At 46.3% G+C, this 22,847-nt stretch overlaps 1 protein-coding gene across 3 annotated transcripts in view; it reads right to left on the reverse strand.

Annotated features, from left to right (window-relative positions):
• DIAPH2 (diaphanous related formin 2) overlaps positions 1-22,847 on the reverse strand; it is a 1,301,891-nt gene that overhangs the window by 452,466 nt on the left and 826,578 nt on the right. The gene's annotated exons all lie outside the window — the stretch shown is intronic.

Raw genomic sequence — 22,847 nt, forward strand, 5'->3', positions numbered from 1 at the left:
TTAGATCAAATTAAGGGCATTCCTTAAGTAGATAGATAAATATACAGTATATTCATATAATTAAACATGCATAATACTATGTACAGTAGTCCCTCCAAATGAAGCACTTTGGGTGATGGAGTGCCATCAAAAAAGAGTTATTACTGAGAAATATAAATAATAATAAAGATATTATTTAACAGTTGATACAGATGCGCCCAGTTACATTGTGGCTGATCGAGCCACAAACGTGCGCACGCAAAAAGCTATGCGATTCCCCGAGCCTGCATATGCTACGGTACGTTATGCCGCGCACTGCGATCGCACCATTCATTCCTATGGAGGCACGGTCGCGTGCTTAGTGAACGTCGCGCACTAAGCAAGGCACAATTTGCCACACCAACAGCAAGGATATAGCTGGGCATATCTTTCCCTACTGTCCTATCATTTCTTGTAACATTTCCATACATAAACCGCAGTCTCCATCCTCCCACTACGCACACTGACAACGCACTAAAGTGTCGATACGGTGTTGAAGCGAGCTTTAATAGTTTAATCATGTAACATGTAACCATTCTATCTTCCCAGCGGCTGAAATGTGTACAGGGGCGTATTACATGGACTCCGGGAGAGAGAGGCTGATTACAGATTTCATGTATGTGATAATCAAAGGCAATGATACATAGATAAGAGCTGACACAATCCTCGTTTCCATGGCGCTGTTTCCCATTACGCATCTACGCCGAGACTCATTACACCACGCCTGGGCTAACTACATCAGGGCCATTAGCCTGGGAAGTGGTTATTGATGGACATCATTGTTCCAAGTTCATACATGAAATCATTTCAGCCCTAATGACCGACGTACCCTTTTTAACCTTGATGGCTCTAAATTAGAAGCCAGAATTAATGACTATGGTCTCTCAGACTTTCACTTCAAGAGCTGTAAAAAAAAAAGGCAGAAAGAGTGGAAGTTCCACTGAGTTCATGGATTAACCTCTTGTGATAAGTAGGCTGTAACTAGACATATGCTAAAGTCAAGAAACCATTTACAATGTATCTTGTTGTAGGATATACGAACCGCAACATAGCCACCACCATAACTTCCAACCTTTACTGCAGCTTTTATATTTTTTAAATTCCCTGTGAATGTATTTTTACCATTTCCCATTTTTTTTTAATGTGAATCTGAGTCTAGTTGGGGGGGTGGGGGTGCGGAGGTTTGGGGAGAGGGTAATCTCAACATCTTTCATCAATGTACTACATACAGTAATGCTGGCAGCTCTCACTCATGATGGATTGCTCATGTCAGGGAATTTGGGCTGGCGTGCGCTCTCTGCTGACCAATTGCAGTAGTAGGGACAGTCACGTAATCTCCATAGGCAGTGGCAGGTGGGGATACACTTAAACCTAAACATAGGTTTTAAAGTAAAACAATCATCGTTTGGATGCAGAGAATGGGATTCAAGCCCCCACAGCGGCTGCTCGATGAGAGGAAATCCCAACAGCAGCACGTCAGTAACCTAACCCCCCCAACCCTCCCTTAGGGGTGACTAACCTTCAGAGCCGTAACTAGACTTTTTGGTGCCCTGTGCCAGAAAGAGCATTGGCGCCCCCCTCAGTTTTCAAAGGGACATAATGGACCCACATAAGGGGAATGGCCTCATGGGGAAGGGCCAGGGAAGAGATAGGAGAGGCCAGGAGATGCTGGGGATGAAAGAAGAGGAAGCTACAAGTAAGAATGATAATAAACAGAAATTTGACAGGCCCAAACAGCGCCCCCTGCCCTGCGGTGCCCTGTGCACTAGCACCGGCCGCACTACTCTAGCTACGGCCCTGCTAACCCTTACCTCCCCCCCTAGTGCCTAACCCTAACCTCCCCCCAGGGGTGCCTAACCCATACTTGCCAACAATCAGCTCCAGCCATTATTTTCGGCATTGTGAAGCAGGGGGCGGGGCCACGATGGCGCAATTCAGTGCAAATAGCGTCACCGCCCCCCCCCCCCTGCTGCGGGGGTTTCTAGTTTTTTCAGGGGGGAGGTTGGGAGGGTCGGAGGCTTCCCTGCCTTTCTAGCACCCGAAAATCGAGAGGCTCCCGGCCAAATCGGGAGGGTAGGCAAACCTGGCCTAACCCCACCTCCCTGCACCCTAACCTAAACCTAACCCTCCCGGGGTGGTGTCTAACCCTAACCTCCCACCAGTGGCGCCTAGCCCTAACCCCCCCTTATCCTAGCCTAACCCTAACCTTCCCCGGGGGTTGGCTAACCCTAAGATACCCCTGGGTGCCCTAAACCTACATCCCCCTCCCCCCCGCGGCTAAGAAGACGAGTGCCCCGGACTGGATTCCAGCATCGGTATTATGATAGACGCCTATCATGAATCCCTAGCTGGTATTCCGCCGTCGGGATTGTGACCGGCAGCCGCAACATAACTGCATACCGGATACGGGCATCACACATCAGGTCCAAGACCTCGGTACAGGGATCGGCTGTGCCATCTGATGACTTTCCATATTCCTCCTGGTCACGGATTGCATTCCTGAGAGCTGGACTTGCCCATCTCACAGGACCCTGGCGTTCTCTCCTGGCGATTCACGTGGTTGTGGAACATTTTCGGTTGCCAATTTGGATTTGCTCAAATGACTACATCACCAAAAACATAATTGCAAGGACGGAATTGCAAAGCTGCTTGCATGACGCTTTGCAATTCTGCCCACAACTGAATCACCCCCACAGTCATTTAATATTTGCTGTAATTGGAGCTCAGAGACAAGATGCACAACATGGTTTTGGCAATTCTGGTTGTCAGGCTTAGCCAACCTGTGGCTCTTCCTCTGTAACTACAACTCCCAGTGTGACCTTTATTGCCAAATTAAACTACAGTGACCAGATCAAGGAGGACGGGTAACCAAACCCATTAAAGAATATTTGTATCCCTTTAAATGAAGAGGGTTTCTCCTCCCTGAGCGGCACGGAAGTGGTTCTGTGCCTTAGAATAAACCAATATTCTATCATCATTTTCACAAGAATAAACATCATTCAGCAGAGAGCGGCATTTGATGGTTAGGTTCAAGCAAGGCATTATGCAAGTGATAGATGCGCTGGATTGTTGTGTTACTGAGACACAGAATTGAAGTAATATATTTTGATCTATTATTCTCTCAGACAGGTACAAAAAGCCATCAAGTATATCTGCAGACAGCTAGGAGCTGAGACACATCAAACAGCCAACGCCAACATGATAGCGTATGGCTTCCTTCAAATCTGTTTGCTCTAAATTCCTGGGGTGTAAGTGATGGAGAATTAAAAATATAAATACATATTACAGAAAAAAAGAGTCTAACTATGTTTTTCACAGAAGAAGGGGTAAATGTAATATCCTGCGGACATCGGCAAGTCTCGTTCTAGACTGCCCAATGTTTTAAAGTATCAGTCATTTAAAAGGTAAAATCATCCTGGCTTTCCCCTTTAATAGGTGAAATAAACAGCTTAGGTGAATCACCAATATAAACAACTCAGTAAAGTATAGGGATACTAGTGACCTGGCTTCGCACGGGAGCTATTTAATCTCGCCAGAGCCCTCTGCACCGCATAACAACCTACGCCATGTCACCACAGTCCTCTGCATCTCATAACAACCTACACCATGTTACTACAGTCCTCTGCATCTCATATCAACCTACACCATGTCACCACAGTCCCCTGCATCTCATAACAACCTACGCCATGTCACCACAGCCCCCTGCATCTCATAACAACCTACACCATGTTACTACAGTCCTCTGCATCTCATATCAACCTACACCATGTCACCACAGCCCCCTGCATCTCATAACAACCTACACCATGTTACTACAGACCCCTGCATCTCATATCAACCTACGCCATGTCACCACAGTCCTCTGCATCTCATATCAACCTACACCATGTCACCACAGCCCTCTGCACCGCATAACAACCTACGCCATGTCACCACAGCCCCCTGCATCTCATAACAACCTACATCATGTCACTACAGTCCCCTGGATCTCATAACAACCTACACCATGTCACTACAGTCCCCTGCATCTCATAACAACCTACGCCATGTCACCACAGTCCTCTGCACCGCATACCAACCTACGCCATGTCACCACAGTCCTCTGCACCGCATACCAACCTACGCCATGTCACCACAGTCCTCTGCATCTTATATCAACCTACCCCATGTCACTACAGTCCCCTTCATCTCATAACAACCTACACCATGTCACCACAGTCCTCTGCATCTCATAACAACCTACCCCATGTCACTACAGTCCCCTTCATCTCATAACAACCTACACCATGTCACTACAGTCCCCTGTATCTCATACCATCCTACACCATGTCACCACAGTCCTCTGCATTTCATAACAACCTACGCCATGTCACCACAGTCCTCTGCACCACATAACAACCTACACCATGTCACCACAATCCCCTTCATCTCATAACAACCTACACCATGTCACTACTGTCCCCTGCATCTTATATCAACCTACACCATGTCACTACAGTCCCCTGTATCTCATACCATCCTACACCATGTCACTACAGTCCCCTGTATCTCATACCATCCTACATCATGTTACAACAGCCCCCTGCATCTCATAACAACCTACACCATGTCACCACAGCCCCCTGCATCTCATAACAACCTACACCATGTCACCACAGTCCTCTGCACCACATAACAACCTACGCCATGTCACCACAGTCCTCTGCACCGCATAACAACCTACGCCATTGTCACTACAGTCCTCTGCACCACATAACAACCTACACCAGGTCACCACAGTCCTCTGCACTGCATAATAACTTATGTTATGTCACCACAGTCCTCTGCATCTCAATACAGTACAACCTTGCTAAAGTCTGCCTTATCACATACGGTAGTCTGCCTTATCACATACGGTAGTCTGCCTTATCACATACGGTACCTCTGGACTCGCACACAAAAAAAATGTGTCCGGGTTGGGATCAGGCTGCGAGGGGGGCTAATTGCCATGCCATTGTCGCTGTTTCTAAGCCATTGCAACGGCAATTCACCCCCTTTGCCCCTAATTGGATTGACCCCGAAGGATGGATAATGCAAATGGTTTAAGGCTTTACGCATAGGAATCAGAGACACATTTGAACTTAAGCACAGGAAGTCCACATTAATACATTTATGCCGATAGAAGCTGACTTACAAATACCTATTAGTCTCAAACAAACAACAGCTCCAGGATTTGCAGCATTCACATCTCCCCCCTCACCAACGCGTTTCTCCATTAAGCATCTGATTTCATCAGAGGGTGCAGTGGAGGTATTTAACAGAACTACCGACCGAACAAAAGAATCTGACTTGATCAAAGGATCCCTATATTTTTACCAGAACTGTATTTTCACACAGTCATGTTAGGAACAATCATACATTAAAACATTTTGTATAAACAAATCAACCAATATCACCAGTATATAGATCAGCATGATCACTGAAACAATAGATGGCAGTGTTATCTTAAAGCAATACAACAATTAAAACATCTGCTCAAACATTGTCGTAAGAAACTAAATGATAGAACAGACTTCAGGCCGAAGATTGTGGGGTAGATGTACCAATCCTTGGAGAGTTAAAGTACCAACCAATCAGCTCCTAACACTTTTGTATGTACAAAAAAACTGAATGGCTGCACGAAAAGAATAACTGACTGTCCCCTGTTCAACTCCTTACCATGACAAATCCGGCTTAGCATAAGAAGCTGATGTATCTATCTACTACATTATTCAGTTTAACACTACAATTCAGCTACAGCTCAGGTATAGGAGGCTATTACTAACCCTCTCCATATTATAGATAGCTGAAGCGTCTGCCATTTGTTTAGGACAGTAATCGGATACAGGTCAGGAAGCTGAAAATGCAGTCGTTTAAGCTACTGTGACATCGCTAGCCCCGGTTCTGTGCATGACTCCATCAATCCACACTGCATTCTGTACAGTCTGTCCGTGTATTAGTCATCCTGTAGCCATAGGTGTGCACAGGCTTGGAGAAAGGGGAAAACACGCCTCCTCCCCGCCCTGGACATGAACTATCCTAGTCCCATCCCAGAACATAGACCCTCCACGGAACATGAGATATTAGATATACTAAACCTTGGAGGGAAATGAAGAGATAAACTACCAACCAATCAGCTCCTAACTGTCAAGCTGCAAGCTGTGTTTGACAAATGACAGGAGCTGATTGGTTGGTACTGTGGCCCTGATTCAGAGCTCTTTTTTTTTTTTTTGGAGCCGGCCTCCTGGCCGCTCGTATAGCTGTGGGTGACCACCCACAGCTTTTGCGAGCGGCCAGGTGATGGTCGCGACCATTGGGCTTGCGACGAGACCCTTGTGGTAGGGTCTTGTTCCTGCAAGCCCCAGTCAGCTTCCTGCTCTGATAGAGCAGGAAGCTCAACTACTGATATCACGAGTGATGTCAGTAGGGCCACCCTCAAACGGCAGGCGTTACTTCGGGAACGGCTCCGTTTGAACAGCCACCCCCCTCCTTCCCGTCTACAAAACGGGGCAAGCTGTCGATCAACATCGACAGCCGCCCCGTTTTGTTGCGAGCCATGGATCGAGTAATGTCTCGCTCACTCCGGGGCTCATGTGCGCACTGCCCGGCCATCGACCCGCTTGCGAGCGGGTCTGAATCAGGCCCTGTATCTGTACTTGCCGACTTTAACTCTCTCTACAGGAGAAGGCCACAGAGGAGACGAAGCTGGCAGCTTTGGAGGGCAGGGCTGGGTTCTCCACGTCATTGGGCCTCGCCCCGCAAACAGCCACGATTCAAAGGTCTGCAAGGAGCGGGCAGGGCTAAATGACACGATTCACATCATTTTAGCTCCGGCATTCCGTATGGAGCTGCAGATTTCCTGTACAACCTTCCCCCTCTAGGAAGTGGGTGGGGAGATCGGCCTACTCTTTTCTGGGGAGCGGGAAACTACTCAAAAAATCGCGAGCTTCCCGCAACTTCTGGGCAAGTAGTCAAGTATGACTTTATCTCTCTCCACTTTATCGCTCTCCAGAGCTTAGTACATATGATCTACCCCCAGGATTCTTACCTGCAGGGCAGAGGCTCCTACTGTTCGCCTACCCGAATAACAGCCAGCTCCCAGAAAAGAGGCAGCCTGGTTATAAATCCAAGATGGCCGATGTGAACGTGCTGTATTCAAATAGAGGCCGTCTCTTCCCTGGGAGCCAGCTGTGATGTAGGGTTGATGTGCAGTATTTAGTGGTTGAGGCTGCCTAAGGGGTGTGTGGACCCTACATCACAGCTGGCTCCTACTGGGACCCTAAGATCCTAAGGGGTCTGTGCACATGACGCCTATGTCTGTAGCTGCTTAGTTACAGTAGAACGCACAAAAACACGCTACAGGAGTGTAAATAAGCATGATTGGAAATACACGCTAACCGACATTCTCGGATATTACCCGGCATTGGGGGCAGAGAGGGTGCGTTGTGATGTGATCGCGTCATTTAGGCCCCGCCCCTTCTACACAATGCCAAAATTACCGGAATTGTGTAGAAGGGGATGGGGTCACGATGACGCAAATCAGCGTCAATCGAGTCATCGCCACAACGCAGCTGGGGTTTTGTATTAATTGCGGGGGAGTCTGGAGGGGCTTGCCTGCTTTTCCGGGGGGTGGGGGGGGGGGTGTGTTGGGAGCGCCACCTCAAGCTAAACAAACGAGAAACATCATAAAAAATATGTCTTCCTGGGCTGTTCTTATGGGAGCATCACAGATGAGTAAAAAATAAAAATAAGTTGATAAAAAGCCAACGGAAGAGCCAATGACAGGACAATACCTAGCGCTTCCCTTGTGCCTCTAAAAAAAGAGGAGTGTAGGCCGCCAGCCACGGGGGGGATGAGGTACAGGATGAAGGGGTTCGGTAGCTGTGTATAACAGCACAGGGCCTGATTCAGAGCCGGTAGCTATTTGCGGACAGTCGTTCCAAAAAAGGGGCCGGCTATTTAAATAGAGCGCTCGCTCTTTGCGGTCTGTTGACGCCTCTATGTCTGAGCGAGCGAACGAAAAATGTGCTCACTATTTTGTAAAGACGCCCCATTGCTGTTCACATCACACGTCATCTCCGATATTTATTAGATCAATCGGGTACATCAAAAGGCATCTGAACTGCTCACAGTGCTTGTGGTAGGATTTTCTTACCGCTATCACTGCGAGCATATCAGGCTAAAAGACAACCAAGTGATGTGGTCGATGATGCTCCTTTACTAATTATGCACTCCCATTAAATGCCATTTTGACCGTTAGGCACGCCTGCGTTCGGATCTCCACTCGCCCGTTTTGAAGCACCTTCCCCTGTTACCACCCACAAACGGTACATTCTGTCAATCAAATTAGCAGCCCCTCGCTGTCTTGCGAGCGCACGATTCCCGCCCGCAATGACTGGTTTGCGCATGCGCATTACGAACCCATACGCATGCGCAGTTGTGCGAACATCGCTCAGAGCGAACGAGCGGCTCTGAATCATGCCCACAGTGCGGTGTACAAGGCACAGGTGACGGCGTTTGGCACAGTCTAATCTAATGGCTGCCTGTGCTCTGAGAGCAGCTGAAGCCTCGTGAAGGGGAGATGTCTGTGCTCAGAGGTGGTAACTGCTGCCTTGCAAATGTTATTTTAGAACAAACATGTTCTTGTGGAAAATGTGTTAAAAGACTTCACAATATGCAAATTGCACCTAACTCCGAGGCCGCTTGAATTGCAAATGAAGACGTGCTCCAGGATTATGGGAGAAGGAGAAAAAAAAAAAAAAAGCTACTTGAAAAGTTTTTAATTGTCTCGTGAAATAACTTATTTCTGCAAGCTGGCCGATTACTTCCCAGGAGCAGACTTCCAGCTCTACATGCCACAGACCTGTTCCATTGGTCAGAGTTAGAAGTTGGGGGTTTATTTGGCGTTAAATACTAATTGCCATACTACGCACGGGCACAAATGTGTATGACTATGAAGCTATATGCAGATTTTATTCGTATCTTACATTTATATTTCCTTACACACAGAGAGGTAGAATCAGTGGGGCATCTACACAGGCCCCTGGGTCTAGGGGGGAACCACACTGCACACCCTGCACCCATATAATTAGTATACTTACCGCTCCTCAGCCTCGCGTCGGCCAGTTCTTTCTGACATTAATCACCTGGCGAAAATGGCGCAGCGGCCATTTTTCTGGTGATTCACGCATGCGCAGTAGAAAAGGTTCACAGTTGATTATTAAATAGAAAATCAAAAGATGTTCGTATTTAAATTGTATTTAATTATAGTTTATATAATAACTCATGTATTCACAACACAGTCATTACACTAGCCTCCCTTGTATACATTTAAGGACGTTGTTGTATAGTATACAAACATGGTAAAGTGACTTTAGCATTTACAGTACTACTAATACGGTTATGTACATCTGGAAGCCTCTTTACGTATTACATAGTGCGCACACTTGTTACTCCTGAATAACGCCTGGCACATATGTTAGTCATGTATCTCTGGACACATCGTGACATTTGTCCTACTCGTCGTCTGCACAAAACCGCGCTGCGTCACGCGTATGCCTTATCCTGCTTATTGTTCTGGAAAAATACAGACTCTGAACCCCCCAAATGTGAGCTGGTTACACCTGCATTGATGTGATCTGTTTATCTGTAGTCAATCTAATTCATTGCTGAGTGACCTTGTATTAGAGCACCCGAGATGACTGAAATGTTAACGGACTGTGAACCAAATAGCGAGAACAGCAGCCTTAGCTACACAACGATGTCAGCCATCAAAAATAAATAGGAGGCCTGGCAGATTTTATATTGATCTGGCGTTGCACAGAAACGGCATTTTTACTTCAGAAATGCTGTGATTTGCAGTCAGTCGATCTAAAATAGTCTTAATTCCCCATAAAGTTGCCTCATGTGGGTGTCTTTGCTGGTTTTGTCTGCCATGTTCTTTTATTTTTGAAGGTTGGCCCACCAGAGGCACATATTTAGTTGTGGCTTAGAGGTGTCTTATACCTTTACGGATGGATCACACGTATGCACTGGGAAAAGTTCATGAAATCTACCCCATGTCCCTTTGTCACCACTTAATGGATTTTCTATGCGCCATTTGTGCGTCGCACATTTACAATTAGAACCTATTGCACAGGTTGCGCACGTTAATGCATGAAAGAAAATATTTTGACATTTTATCCTTGACATTAAAACCTAAGAACGCAGTGGTCGGAATGAGCCTATAAGAAACCATTAATCGCGTCTTTAAAGCGGCTTTCATGCGTTGTTAAGTTATCTACGGTCTGAAAAGCGCACTAAGGCCCTGATTCAGCACTAGTACACTGCTGAACGCAGATTCCCAATGGTCGGACCTGTACCGCGCATGTGCAGTATGGGTGCTGCGTGTTCGCACGCAGAGCAGCAACAGACTCAGTGATTGACAGTCTGCTGCCAATTGTGGATGTGAGGAAGCGGCGACGGCCTCAGTTTCCCGAAATGGAGGCATGTGTTGCCGCCGTTGGGGAGGAGGGAAGAGGCCAGGATCTCTGTGGGTAGACAGAGAATTCCTAGTCTCTTTCTCTCATCTGCGGCGACCGGCTAGCATGACCCCATGGGTCACTTAGCCGGCCGATGTTCCTGCACATTTTCCGATGCTGCGTTGTACAACGTGGCTCGGAGAAGCAATGCGGCAGGAGGTGTGATGCCTACTGCTGCATTACCATAATTGCAAGGACGGAATCGCAAAGCTGCCTGCGTGCATACGTCATTCTTGGGGACTGCAGGGTACTACCGTAAATTCGGTACGGTGCCCTCGCCAAATTCCTAATCGACCTGACCCAAAAGAAATATCCGAATCTGGTGGCATGGACGGCAGACTGTGAACAGGACTTCGGAGCCCTGAAGTCCACCCTGGCTCAGTCTTCTGTGCTGCAGGCCCCAGATTTTAAACGCAGGTTTATCGTGCAGAATAATGCCTCTAACCACGGTCTGGGAGCTGTCCTCAGTCAACTAGATGGGCAGGGTAGGAAACTGTTCCCCCCGTGAGGTGGCATATGCCACTATTGAGAAGGAGCGCTTAGCTATTGTGTGGGCATTGCAAAAGCTGCAGCTGTATCTCTATGGGAGAGACTTCACTGTTCTTACTGATCACAACCACCCAGCTACATCAGGTTGGCGTATCTGAGCGTAGGCTGGGCACGGTGTTGTGACAAACTGGTTCCCATTTCCCTACAGAATCCTCTTCAAACTCCTCACCTTCACATACAAGGACCTCTCTAACTCTACTGCTCCCTACAGCTCCAACCTCATCTCCTTACATACTCCCTCTCTAACTCCACTGCTCCCTACACCTCCAACCTCATCTCCTTACATATGCCCTCTCTAACTCCACTGCTTCCTACACCTCCAACCTCATCTCCTTACATACTCCCTCTCTAACTCCACTGCTCACTACATCTCCAACCTCATCTCCTTACATACTCCCTCTCTAACTCCACTGCTCCCTACACCTCCAACCTCATCTCCTTACATACGCCCTCTCTAACTCCACTGCTCCCTACACCTCCAACCTCATCTCCTTACATACGCCCTCTCTAACTCCACTGCTCCCTATACCTCCAACCTCATCTCCTTACATACTCCCTCTCTAACTCCACTGCTCCCTACAGCTCCAACCTCATCTCCTTACATACGCCCTCTCTAACTCCACTGCTCCCTACACCTCCAACCTCATCTCCTTACATACGCCCTCTCTAACTCCACTGCTCCCTATACCTCCAACCTCATCTCCTTACATACTCCCTCTCTAACTCCACTGCTCCCTACAGCTCCAACCTCATCTCCTTACATACGTCCTCTCTAACTCCACTGCTCCCTATAGCTCCAACCTCATCTCCTTACATAAGAAGCACAAGATATAGCCCAGGCGCTATGGAGTTGATGTATATCAACAGATTCAATGTGGTTGTGTGGGGTAGTCAATCCCACTAAATAGAAAAGTATATAGAAAATATAACAACCACAGATTCTGTTGGCATAAATGAAGTTCACACACACCAATAGCAACAATGTATAAAAATCAATCGTATATTTATTGAAACAAAGCAACCAATGCTTGATAATCAATTGAGACAATAAAAACATGTATAAATGATAAAATAGATTGCGAATAAACAGAAAAGAAAAAATGATTAATAATAATAAATCTGCAAATGAAAAGACCCGGACTAGTGAATAAACATTGAATGTAACCCTCTAAAGCACTCCTCCATAAACAGAAATGAATGTTCCAAATGGTGTTACTGGATTTGTCATCCGTTAATATATTTGCATTGCATTGAATGTAATAGGAATATTACCTTCCGTGCAGGCTGACCAGACCTAGATCTTATGCTTAACCACAATAGAATGGTAATTGCCGGAACCAAGGATGGCTGGCCTCCCGGTCTCAACCCAGCTGGCGATGGAAATGCAGAGAGGAGTGGGTGGCCACTCTAATGTTCCGGGTCTGGCACAGGAAAATGGAAAGCAATGAACTCCGTATTCTCAGGACGGGTGGGTTGTCTGACCAGCGTGCAAGGGCTCAACCCGGCTAGCGGGGAAACTTGGGGAAGGAGAGTTGCGCCGCTCTGGGACTCCGTGTCAGGTTGAAAGCGGGCAGAGGGCTCCAAATTTCAGGTGGATACGGAGAAGGAGACGCTGTGTTCTAATGAAGATACAAGCCCAGGAGTCTCCAGGTGCGGTTCCCATTTCCCTACAGAATCCTCTTCAAACTCCTCACCTTCACATACAAGGACCTCTCTAACTCTACTGCTCCCTACATCTCCAACCTCATATCCTTACATACTCCCTCTCTAACTGCACTGCTCCCTACACCTCCAACCTCATCTCCTTACACACTCCCTCCCACTCACTCCGGTCTGCCAATGACTGTTACCTCTCCTCCACCCTGGTTACTTCATATCATGTTCGTATCCAAGATTTTGCCCGTGCAGCCCCCCTCCACTGGAATGAGCTCCCTCGCTCGATCAGGCTCTCCCCGACCTTGCATTACTTCAAATATTCAGTGTAAACCCACCTGTCCACCGTAGCATACCCTTCCACCACATAACCATGTTACCAGGTCTCTGTCCCTCCCGCCTCAGCCATCTCTACCTCACCTACTTCCTGCACTCAGGTCCCCCTCTACACACACATGCCTCATGTCATCGGTCCGTCTCCCCTCTCCCCTAGACTGTAAGCTCCTAGGAGCAGGGTCCTCCTCCCAACTGTCTCACAACCCTCTTCTCTAGCACTTCTATGACAGCCGTCACCTTCCCAGCTGTACTGTGTATGGAGAATTGTGTTGCTAATTGTTACTTGTGTTCTGTTTATATTTTGGTTACTGTATTGTAATGTAATGTTCTGTGTACCCTGTACTGTATGTACGCCGCTGCGGACCACTTGAGGCGCCCTATAAATAAAATGTAATAATAATAATAGATAGAATAAACTGTATAGACCAGGGTCATGGTAGAGAGGGTCACCGCTAACCCGTAGGACAGGAAGTGTAGTGGACTTGGTCAGGTTGACAGAACACAGATGAGGGAACAATTCCCTGTATGACTGTAAAAACATGGAATCTGTCAGATCTGCTGACAGGAAGGATAAACCACCCCCACCCCTCGTCCTGCCATATGCGAGACCCTTCTCTGGGTGTACATCACCATCACAAATCAGACAGAGCAGATGTCCTCCCCTTCGTTCCCTGTGAGCAGAACGCACCTGTCGCTCTCACGTACCTGTCACTGCAATGCAGCGTCTTCTAGTCATCTGGGTAAATGAAATGGGGCATTTGTGTTACTAATGTACTGAGGGCCCTGGCCTGCTCCCAGCTAAGAGTTGTTGTTGGCTGTTTTACCTTATGATTGCAGACCAGATTCCATACTGCGCCAGTTACATCTGATCATGGGCAGATGTGTGTGTGTGCGTGTGTGTCTGTGTCTGTGTGTGTGTCTCAGAGGGTTCATGTGTGCTTCTGTGTGTCTCCATGTGTTTGTGTGCCTGTGTGTGTCTTTATCTCTGTGTATGCCTGTGTTTTTGTGTTTGTACCATACCTACTACCCCAGAACATCGGGGAGACTCAGGCTATCCCCGCATTATAGAGTGGGACCAAAATTGCGCTGTCGCACCCCACAACATAGACCACATGACTGCACCACCCACAACGCCGACATGGAGGGGGCAGCCAGTCAGCAACTATGGTTTGTATGTCTTTGTGTGTCTATCTTGGTGCTGCTGTGTGTTTTATTTTGCCTCAGTGTGTGTGTCTGTGTGTGTCCGGACCCCGATAATTAACATAATGAATAGACCCCTTTGGGTGTATTGTGTGTGTGTGTGTCTGTCTCTCTGTTTGTACTGTATGTGTGTCTGTCTCTCTGTTTGTACTGTGTGTGTATGTCTGTCTCTCTGTTTGACTGTATTTGTGTCTGTCTCTCTGTTTGTACTGTATGTGTGTCGGTCTCTGTGTGTACTGTCTGTATATGTGTGTGTCTGTGTGTACTGTGTGTATGTGTCTGTCTCCCTGTGTGTACTGTGTATGTGTGTCTGTCTCTCTTTGTGTACTGTATGTGTGTTTTTGTCTCTTTGTGTACTGTATGTGTGTGTCTGTCTCTCTGTGTGTAATGTATGTGTGTCTGTCTCTCTGTGTGTAATGTATGTGTGTGTCTGTCTCTGTGTACTTTATGTGTGTGTCTGTCTCTCTTTGTGTACTGTATGTGTGTGTCTGTCTCTGTGTACTGTATGTGTGTGTTTGTCTCTCTGTGCACTGTATGTGTCTGTCTCTCTGTATGTACTGTATGTGTGTGTCTGTCTCTCTGTATGTACTGTATGTTTGTGTCTGTCTCTCTTTGTGTACTGTATGTGTGTGTCTGTCTCTCTGTGTGTACTGTATGTGTGTCTGTCTCTCTGTGTGTACTGTATGTGTGTGTCTGTCTCTGTGTGTACTGTATGTGTGTGTCTGTCTCTCTGTATGTACTGTATGTGTGTGTCTGTCTCTCTGTGTGTACTGTATGTGTGTGTGTTTGTCTCTCTTTGTACTGTATGTGTTTGTCTCTCTGTGTGTACTGTATGTGTGTCTGTCTCTCTGTGTGTACTGTATGTGTGTGTCTGTCTCTGTGTGTACTGTATGTGTGTGTCTGTCTCTCTGTGTGTACTGTATGTGTGTGTGTTTGTCTCTCTTTGTACTGTATGTGTTTGTCTCTCTGTGTGTACTGTATGTGTGTCTGTCTCTCTGTGTGTACTGTATGTGTGTGTCTGTCTCTGTGTGTACTGTATGTGTGTGTCTGTCTCTCTGTATGTACTGTATGTGTGTGTCTGTCTCTCTGTGTGTACTGTATGTGTGTGTGTTTGTCTCTCTTTGTACTGTATGTGTTTGTCTCTCTGTGTGTACTGTATGTGTGTCTGTCTCTCTGTGTGTACTGTATGTGTGTGTCTGTCTCTGTGTGTACTGTATGTGTGTGTCTGTCTCTCTGTGTGTACTGTATGTGTGTGTGTTTGTCTCTCTTTGTACTGTATGTGTTTGTCTCTCTGTGTGTACTGTATGTGTGTCTGTCTCTCTGTATGTACTGTATGTGTGTGTCTGTCTCTCTGTGTGTACTGTATGTGTGTGTGTTTGTCTCTCTTTGTACTGTATGTGTTTGTCTCTCTGTGTGTACTGTATGTGTGTCTGTCTCTCTGTGTGTACTGTATGTGTGTGTCTGTCTCTGTGTGTACTGTATGTGTGTGTCTGTCTCTCTGTGTGTACTGTATGTGTGTGTGTTTGTCTCTCTTTGTACTGTATGTGTTTGTCTCTCTGTGTGTACTGTATGTGTGTCTGTCTCTCTGTGTGTACTGTATGTGTGTGTCTGTCTCTGTGTGTACTGTATGTGTGTGTCTGTCTCTCTGTATGTACTGTATGTGTGTGTCTGTCTCTCTGTGTGTACTGTATGTGTGTGTGTTTGTCTCTCTTTGTACTGTATGTGTTTGTCTCTCTTTGTGTACTGTATGTGTGTGTCTGTCTCTCTGTATGTACTGTATGTGTGTGTCTGTCTCTCTCTCTGTGTGTGTACTGTAAGTATGTGTGCTTGTCTTTTTTGTAACCTCTATCAGAAAAACATTTTATCATCATAATTATTATTATTATTATTATCATTATTAGAATTATTATTCTTCCTGTAACACCAGGATACAGTGGGGGATGTATTGGGAGCCTTCTAAGACCCAGGGACGGTCATTCACAATGGTGCAAAAATTCAAGTATGCTGCACAAATGCCATTTACGCCGATTTCCCTCATATCTGCGGTAAGAGCAGAGTTTCCCGTCTGCCTTATCAGCTGTTGCACCTTTGGGAAAGGCTTTGAAATTTGAAGGAAAGGTTTCATTATGCTCCAGCCAAAATGTAAATGACGTTCCATATTTCATGTTTATTTTGTGTATTGAAGAATAATACTAAACCTTTTGCATTATTTATACCTTTGATGGACAATACATATTGTGAGGGCATACAGCCAATAATGACACCCAGACTGTAACATGAGAGGGACGGATGTCATCGATACACCAGCAGGACAGTAGCAATCTATTAATGCACAGAGATCATGCATTGAATGCTCAGCCATAAGGCAATGCTATAGCGTCCTAATATCCCTAATATTAACATCGGTGTCAGTGGGAAGCACTAGTCAAACATTAACAGTGAGACTCTCCCACTGCGATCACTGTGAGAGCTCCCCTAGTGCTCTATAGTGATAGATCTCTCTTCTATGCCTGGCAGGCGGAGGATAAGATCTGTGGGAGGCTCGTGGGGCATGTAATGGGTTCTAGACACTGGGTCCACATATGTGGAAATAGAGGCCAGTTTCACATTTGCCGGTTTTGGCCGGCCAGACAAGAACCGGGCGGTAGCAGGCCGGGTTTTTACAAGCACTATGTGCCTTTCACAAGCAGCGGCTTTGAGCAGCTATTTATGTTTTTTGGGGGGTTTTTTGGCAACCAATTGAGCAAGCCCGGCCGGCAGAAGCCAGTGTGTGTGATAGAAAACATTGTTTCCTTCACACTACTGGCGTGCAGGGACGGCACGGCCACGGCACAGCACCGTCCTGCACAGTAGATATTTCCGGCTGCTGGATGGCGACAGTGCCGTAGCCGTGCCGTCTGAAAGGACCCGTTGATTCTCTGCATTTACTAGATTTCACACCCGGCTAAAGACCGGGCGGCAAAAAGCCGCCCGGCCAAAACTGGCAAATGTGAAATAGCCCTAAGAAACATGACTGAGAGCTTCCTTCTATAGTCACTGTGAGGAGCACAAATTAATAAGGAGGTGAAAACCAGGGAAAGAGGAGGAGGATTTTTAAGTGTATATGTATATAATTTTAAACATGTTGTTCCTAACAACAGAAATACCCCAGTTAGCACCACCTCATCTGGTGGAGGGGCATTAGCATAGATTAAACCAGTGGTTCTCAAACTCTGTCCTTAGGACCCCACACAGGTCACGTTTTCTAGGTCACCTAGCAGGTGCACAGGTGTATTCATTACTCATTAACACATTTTAAAAGACGCACAGGTGGAGAAAATTATTTAGCTTGTGATTCTGTGAGGAGACCTGGAAAACATGCACTGTTTGGGATCCTGAAGACTGAGTTTGAGAACCTGTGGATTACACTAAAGGCAGCTACCCTTAAACCAATGAATCACTTTAGATACGCACGGTCAATCCATCAACACAAATTCAGTAAGGTTATACAGGTTGAGTCTCCCATATCCAAATATACCGAAATACAGAATATTCCGAAATACGGAATAATTTTAGCATGACTGAGAAAGTGAAACCTTTGCTTTCTGATGGTTCAATGTACACAAACTTTGTTTAAAGCACAAATTATTAAAAGTATAGTATAAAATAACCTTCAGCCTGTGTGTATAAGGTATATATGAAACATAAATGAATTTCATGTATGTACACAAACTTTATTTGATGCACAAATTTATTAAAACTATTGTATAAAATGACCTTCAGGCTATGTGTATAAAGTGTATATAAAACATAAATGCATTCTGTGTGTATATGTGGGTCCCATTCCCAAGATATTTCATCATTTTATGTAAATATTCCAAAATACGTAATATTCCGATATCCAAAATACCCCTGGTCCCAAGCATTTTGGATATGGGAGACTCAACCTGTAGTATCAAAAGAGATATATATATATATATATATATATATATATATATATATATATATATCTCTCTCTCTCTCTCTCTCTATCTATATATATATATATATATATATATATATATACTCACATTCACTAGCTGATGTAACCAGTTTCACCCGGGTAGACCTTAGATATATACAGTTTCCATTTCACCACTCCAGTAACACATTAATCCTTCACCTCTCATCACTGTTCTAGTAAGACATTATATAGTAATACATTATACTCGCTCACCTCTGTACTAACACATTCCACTCCCTCACCTATGTAGTAATAAATTATACTCGCTCACCTCTGTAGTAATACATTCCACTCCCTCACCTATGTAGCGACACATTATCCTCGCTCACCTCTATAGCAATGCATCACTGCTATAGTAAAACATTACCCTCCCTCACCTATGTAGTAACACATTCCACTCCCTCACCTCTGTAGTAACACATTTCGCTCCCGTATTGTAACACATTCGACATTCCCCTCCCTCACCTGTGTAGAAATACAATCCCTCCCTCACCTGTAGTAACACATTACCCTCACTCACACTTGTAGTAACTTATTCCCCTCCCTTACCTCTGGAGCAACACATTACCCCCGCTCACCCAGTAGTAACACATTACCCTCACTTGTATCTGTAGTAAATTATATACAGTATATTATAATTTGTACATATTATGATGTTTAGCTAACTCCAGGAATATTTATTACATAGCTGTGAACTTGTTAAATGACCATTGTGGTAACGTCCACTGTTAGGATGAGGACGCCTCCAAGATGGTCAGTTATATAACCAGGATGAGTCTACTTAATGTATATGACAGAGAAGATTGTATCTAACAGCTGTAAACTGTACCCAGTTATTGACTTATTTGTGGGGTGGCATGCGACAGAGAAACACCAGGTCACATTACATAGATACATGGCATTGCCTGCTGATCACAAATACCAAGCAAAGCTCTAATGTGCCCGGCATCAGGCGCCAATGACTCATCATGGTCCCTCATCTAACCAGGTTTAATCTAACCAGGCGCTCGCCCTGCGCGGATACTTGGTAAGTTTGATAAGTAACAGGGAAGCAATGTGCTACTTTATTTTTTGGCTAATATACTTTGAGTATTTGTAAAATATACCATTATAGGTAAACAGCTCCATTACTCAGACAAAATGATCTTCTTATTTATGGTCTGCGTTCCTTACAATGATTCTCCAGCAAATTAATGTTCAAAATACTGTATTTGTTCCAACAATTCCCCAATGGTTCGCTCTCCATACTCTCATTTTGTAATAGTTTCTTAATTACTTGTTTTTCATACTGATCGATTAGCCTAAGCCTATTTATCATCCCACTTATTAAGTAGTGAAAACTAATAAAGACATTAAACTACTCGCCCGTCTGGAAAGCAATTACATTCAGAGCAGTGAAGACGGTTCTTATTTAAAATCTTAAGGCTCTCAGATTTTTCAATAAAGCAACGTACAGTATATGCTCACTTATTATATTGCAGTCATCTCGCCCTCAGAGGGATAGAGTAGAATAGACATCCTTAACTCTGGAGAAGTCATTCAATTTAAAGCATCAGTCACTTAGCTAAAAATTATTATTATTATTATTATCCTTTATTTAAATGGCGCCACAAGTGTTCCGCAGCGCCTTACATAATGCATAGAACTAATAAGTGAACAAGAAACAAGTAACTTACAGTGCAGTGCAGGACAAGGACATGATTTATACACATTGATGCAGTAGCGATTAAAGCATACTTGCCGACCTTCAGCTCCCTCCTTCCGGGAGGGGGCTGAATGACAGCTTACAGCGGGGGGCGTGGCTGCACGATAATGCTGTTGCGGGGGCGTGGCCAGTGCGGGCCGGGGGCGTGGCCGCAAGATCGCATCATTGTAGCTCCGCCCCCTCTTCACAATGCTGCAGTAATCGGGAGGGTCCTGGCCAAATCGGGAGGGTAGGCAAGCCTGGATTAAAGCACTCACAATAAGCAGCCGGGAGTTGGCAGTCACGTGTTATGTGCCCTTATGGGTAGTAAGGAGTAGAAGAAAATGTAAAGAGAAGCACGGGAGGGGAGAGGGCCCTGCTCGTGAGAGCTTATAAGGCTTTGTTGGAATTTGGAAAGCCCCAGCCTCTTTTCCCCCCTCCCCCACGTGCGGTACAATTAAAAGATTCTTGTAATGAGCTGGGGACCATTTACAACAACTGCTGCAAAGACAAAGGTGGCGTCAGCCATAAGAAATAATTGTAATGTTTACTTTTATTTTCTAATTGTGATTTAAAAACCTAGAATAGCCACAATCACGTACAGCAGTCATAGCTACAGAGGAGGGAAAGGGTCGTGGATTGAACCGGGGGCATCGGGGCCACTTTTCCGTCTGGCCGTAGGTGTCTGGTTATTACATTACGGTACTGCCAGAATCTACCTGTGTATAGTACAAATCTGACCGTCTGCTAGTGGGAACCCGTCCTTCTCGCTATGCTTACGTCCGCTGCCGCAGCCACCTTCATTAGTACCAGGACTTACACCAGCGTCATGCTGGGGGCAAGAGATCCATTCTGAAAACAAACGTCCCATCTCTGTCCTCATACTGCAAATGTGCGCGGAAGTCAGCCAACGCGCCCGCAACAACGAGACAGAAGAGTTATGTGCGATCCCATGTGCACCACCCAGTTACAGCACAGAAATGGTCATATCAATCCGTATGCACTAGTGATCTCCATCCATGTGCGGGCAACCTGATCTGGTGCATGCGCGGAAGCCGATATCTTTCCCTGGTGCTTATGCAATGTGCTGAAATCAATGCTGTCGCAAAAAGATGGATTTTGCGTCCGCACGGGCATAACTGCGCCGAATGCAAATGGTATAAACATGTAATTTGTTGTTTCTTTTTGTTCTCTTTAACTTGGTATGGAATGTTACCTGTGTGTAGAAAATGACAAACCTTGGAGCAGGCTGAAAGAGAGGTTAAGGAAGTTCTGTTTTCCTGCCTAACCCAATCCGCCTCTCCATCCCTGCAGCCCAATCCGCCTCTCCATCCCTGTAGCCCAATCTGCCTCTCCATTCCTGCAGCCCAATCTGCCTCTCCATCCCTGCAGCCCAATCCGCCTCTCCATCCCTGCAGCCCAATCCGCCTCTCCTCACCTGCAGCCCAATCCGCCTCTCCATCCCTGCAGCCCAATCCGCCTCTCCTCACCTGCAGCACAATCTGCCTCTCCATCAATACAGCCCAATCCGCATCTCCTCACCTGCAGCCCAATCCGCCTCTCCTCACCTGCAGCCCAATCCGCCTCTCCATCCCTGCAGCCCAATCCGCCTATCCTCACCTGCAGCCCAATCCGCCTCTCCTCACCTGCAGCCCAATCCGCCCCTCCTCACCTGCAGCCCAATCCGCCTCTCCTCACCTGCAGCCCAATCCACCTGCCCTCCCTACAGCCCAATCCGCCTCTCCTCACCTGCAGCCCAATCCGCCTCTCCATCCCTGCAGCCCAATCTGCCTCTCACCTGCAGCCCAATCCGCCTCTCCTCACCTGCAGCCCAATCCGCCTCTCCTCACCTGCAGCCCAATCTGCCTCTCCTCACCTGCAGCCCAATCTGCCTCTCCTCACCTGCAGCCCAATTCGCCGCTCCTCGCCTGCAGCCCAATCCGCCTCTCCTCACCTGCAGCCCAATCTGCCTCTCCTCACCTGCAGCCCAATCCGCCTCTCCCCACCTGCAGCCCAATCCGCCTCTCCCCACCTGCAGCCCAATCCGCCCCTCCTCACCTGCAGCCCAATCCGCCCCTCTCTGCCCCTTCAGCTTAATCTGCCTCTTACAGGTAGCTCCTGTCTTTCAGTCCCTGCAGACCAAGTTCTCTCTCCACCCCTGTAGCCCAATCCACCTCTCTGTCCCTGCAGTCCGCAGGCGCAGGCCTACAGTGTCTAACTCTAATGGAAGTAAAAGACGTTTGAAAATACAGCAACAAAAACAAACACATACATAACGACTCATACCCTTGAATAAAAACATCTCCCATTATGATACAATGAATGTATTTGAATGTATTCTGATAAAACTCGTAATTGAATCATAATGCCCTGAAAACCGATTTGTGAGATTTCTGATGCCATCTATCCTGACACCTTCCAGAGAAGAGCCCGGTAGGTGGTAGCTGCTGATGTGATTGTAATATTTATCTTCATCCCCCCCCCCACCCCTCCCTAGATTGTGTTTGCCATTGGCCTTTGCACGTTCAGCAATCCACACAACATCATGCCTTTGTTTGCAGTGAATGACTCTGGATTGCAGCAGCACCACATACACAATAATACCTCTGCTGAATTGCAACCGGTCTCCTGCCAAAGATTTCAATAACTGATCGTGCTGATTTCCACCGGCTTTGTAGTAATGCTCAGCAGAGTTGGCGTGCACAGAGTTCAAAGGCATAAATACACGGTGCAACAATACACGGGAGCATCGGCAGAGAGAGATATTATACTATTCAGCCCTAGCTTGTGACTCATCAGCTAAAATTATACAATCATTTCCTTTTCTGCTCCCAACTTCATCCCTGCTTTATTTACAGTCACGTAAAAGAGAATTCTTGTGTTCCTA

This window comes from Taudactylus pleione, unplaced genomic scaffold, assembly GCF_031769625.1.
Source record: "Taudactylus pleione unplaced genomic scaffold, aTauple2 ptg000174l, whole genome shotgun sequence".
Classification (NCBI taxonomy): domain Eukaryota; kingdom Metazoa; phylum Chordata; class Amphibia; order Anura; family Myobatrachidae; genus Taudactylus; species Taudactylus pleione.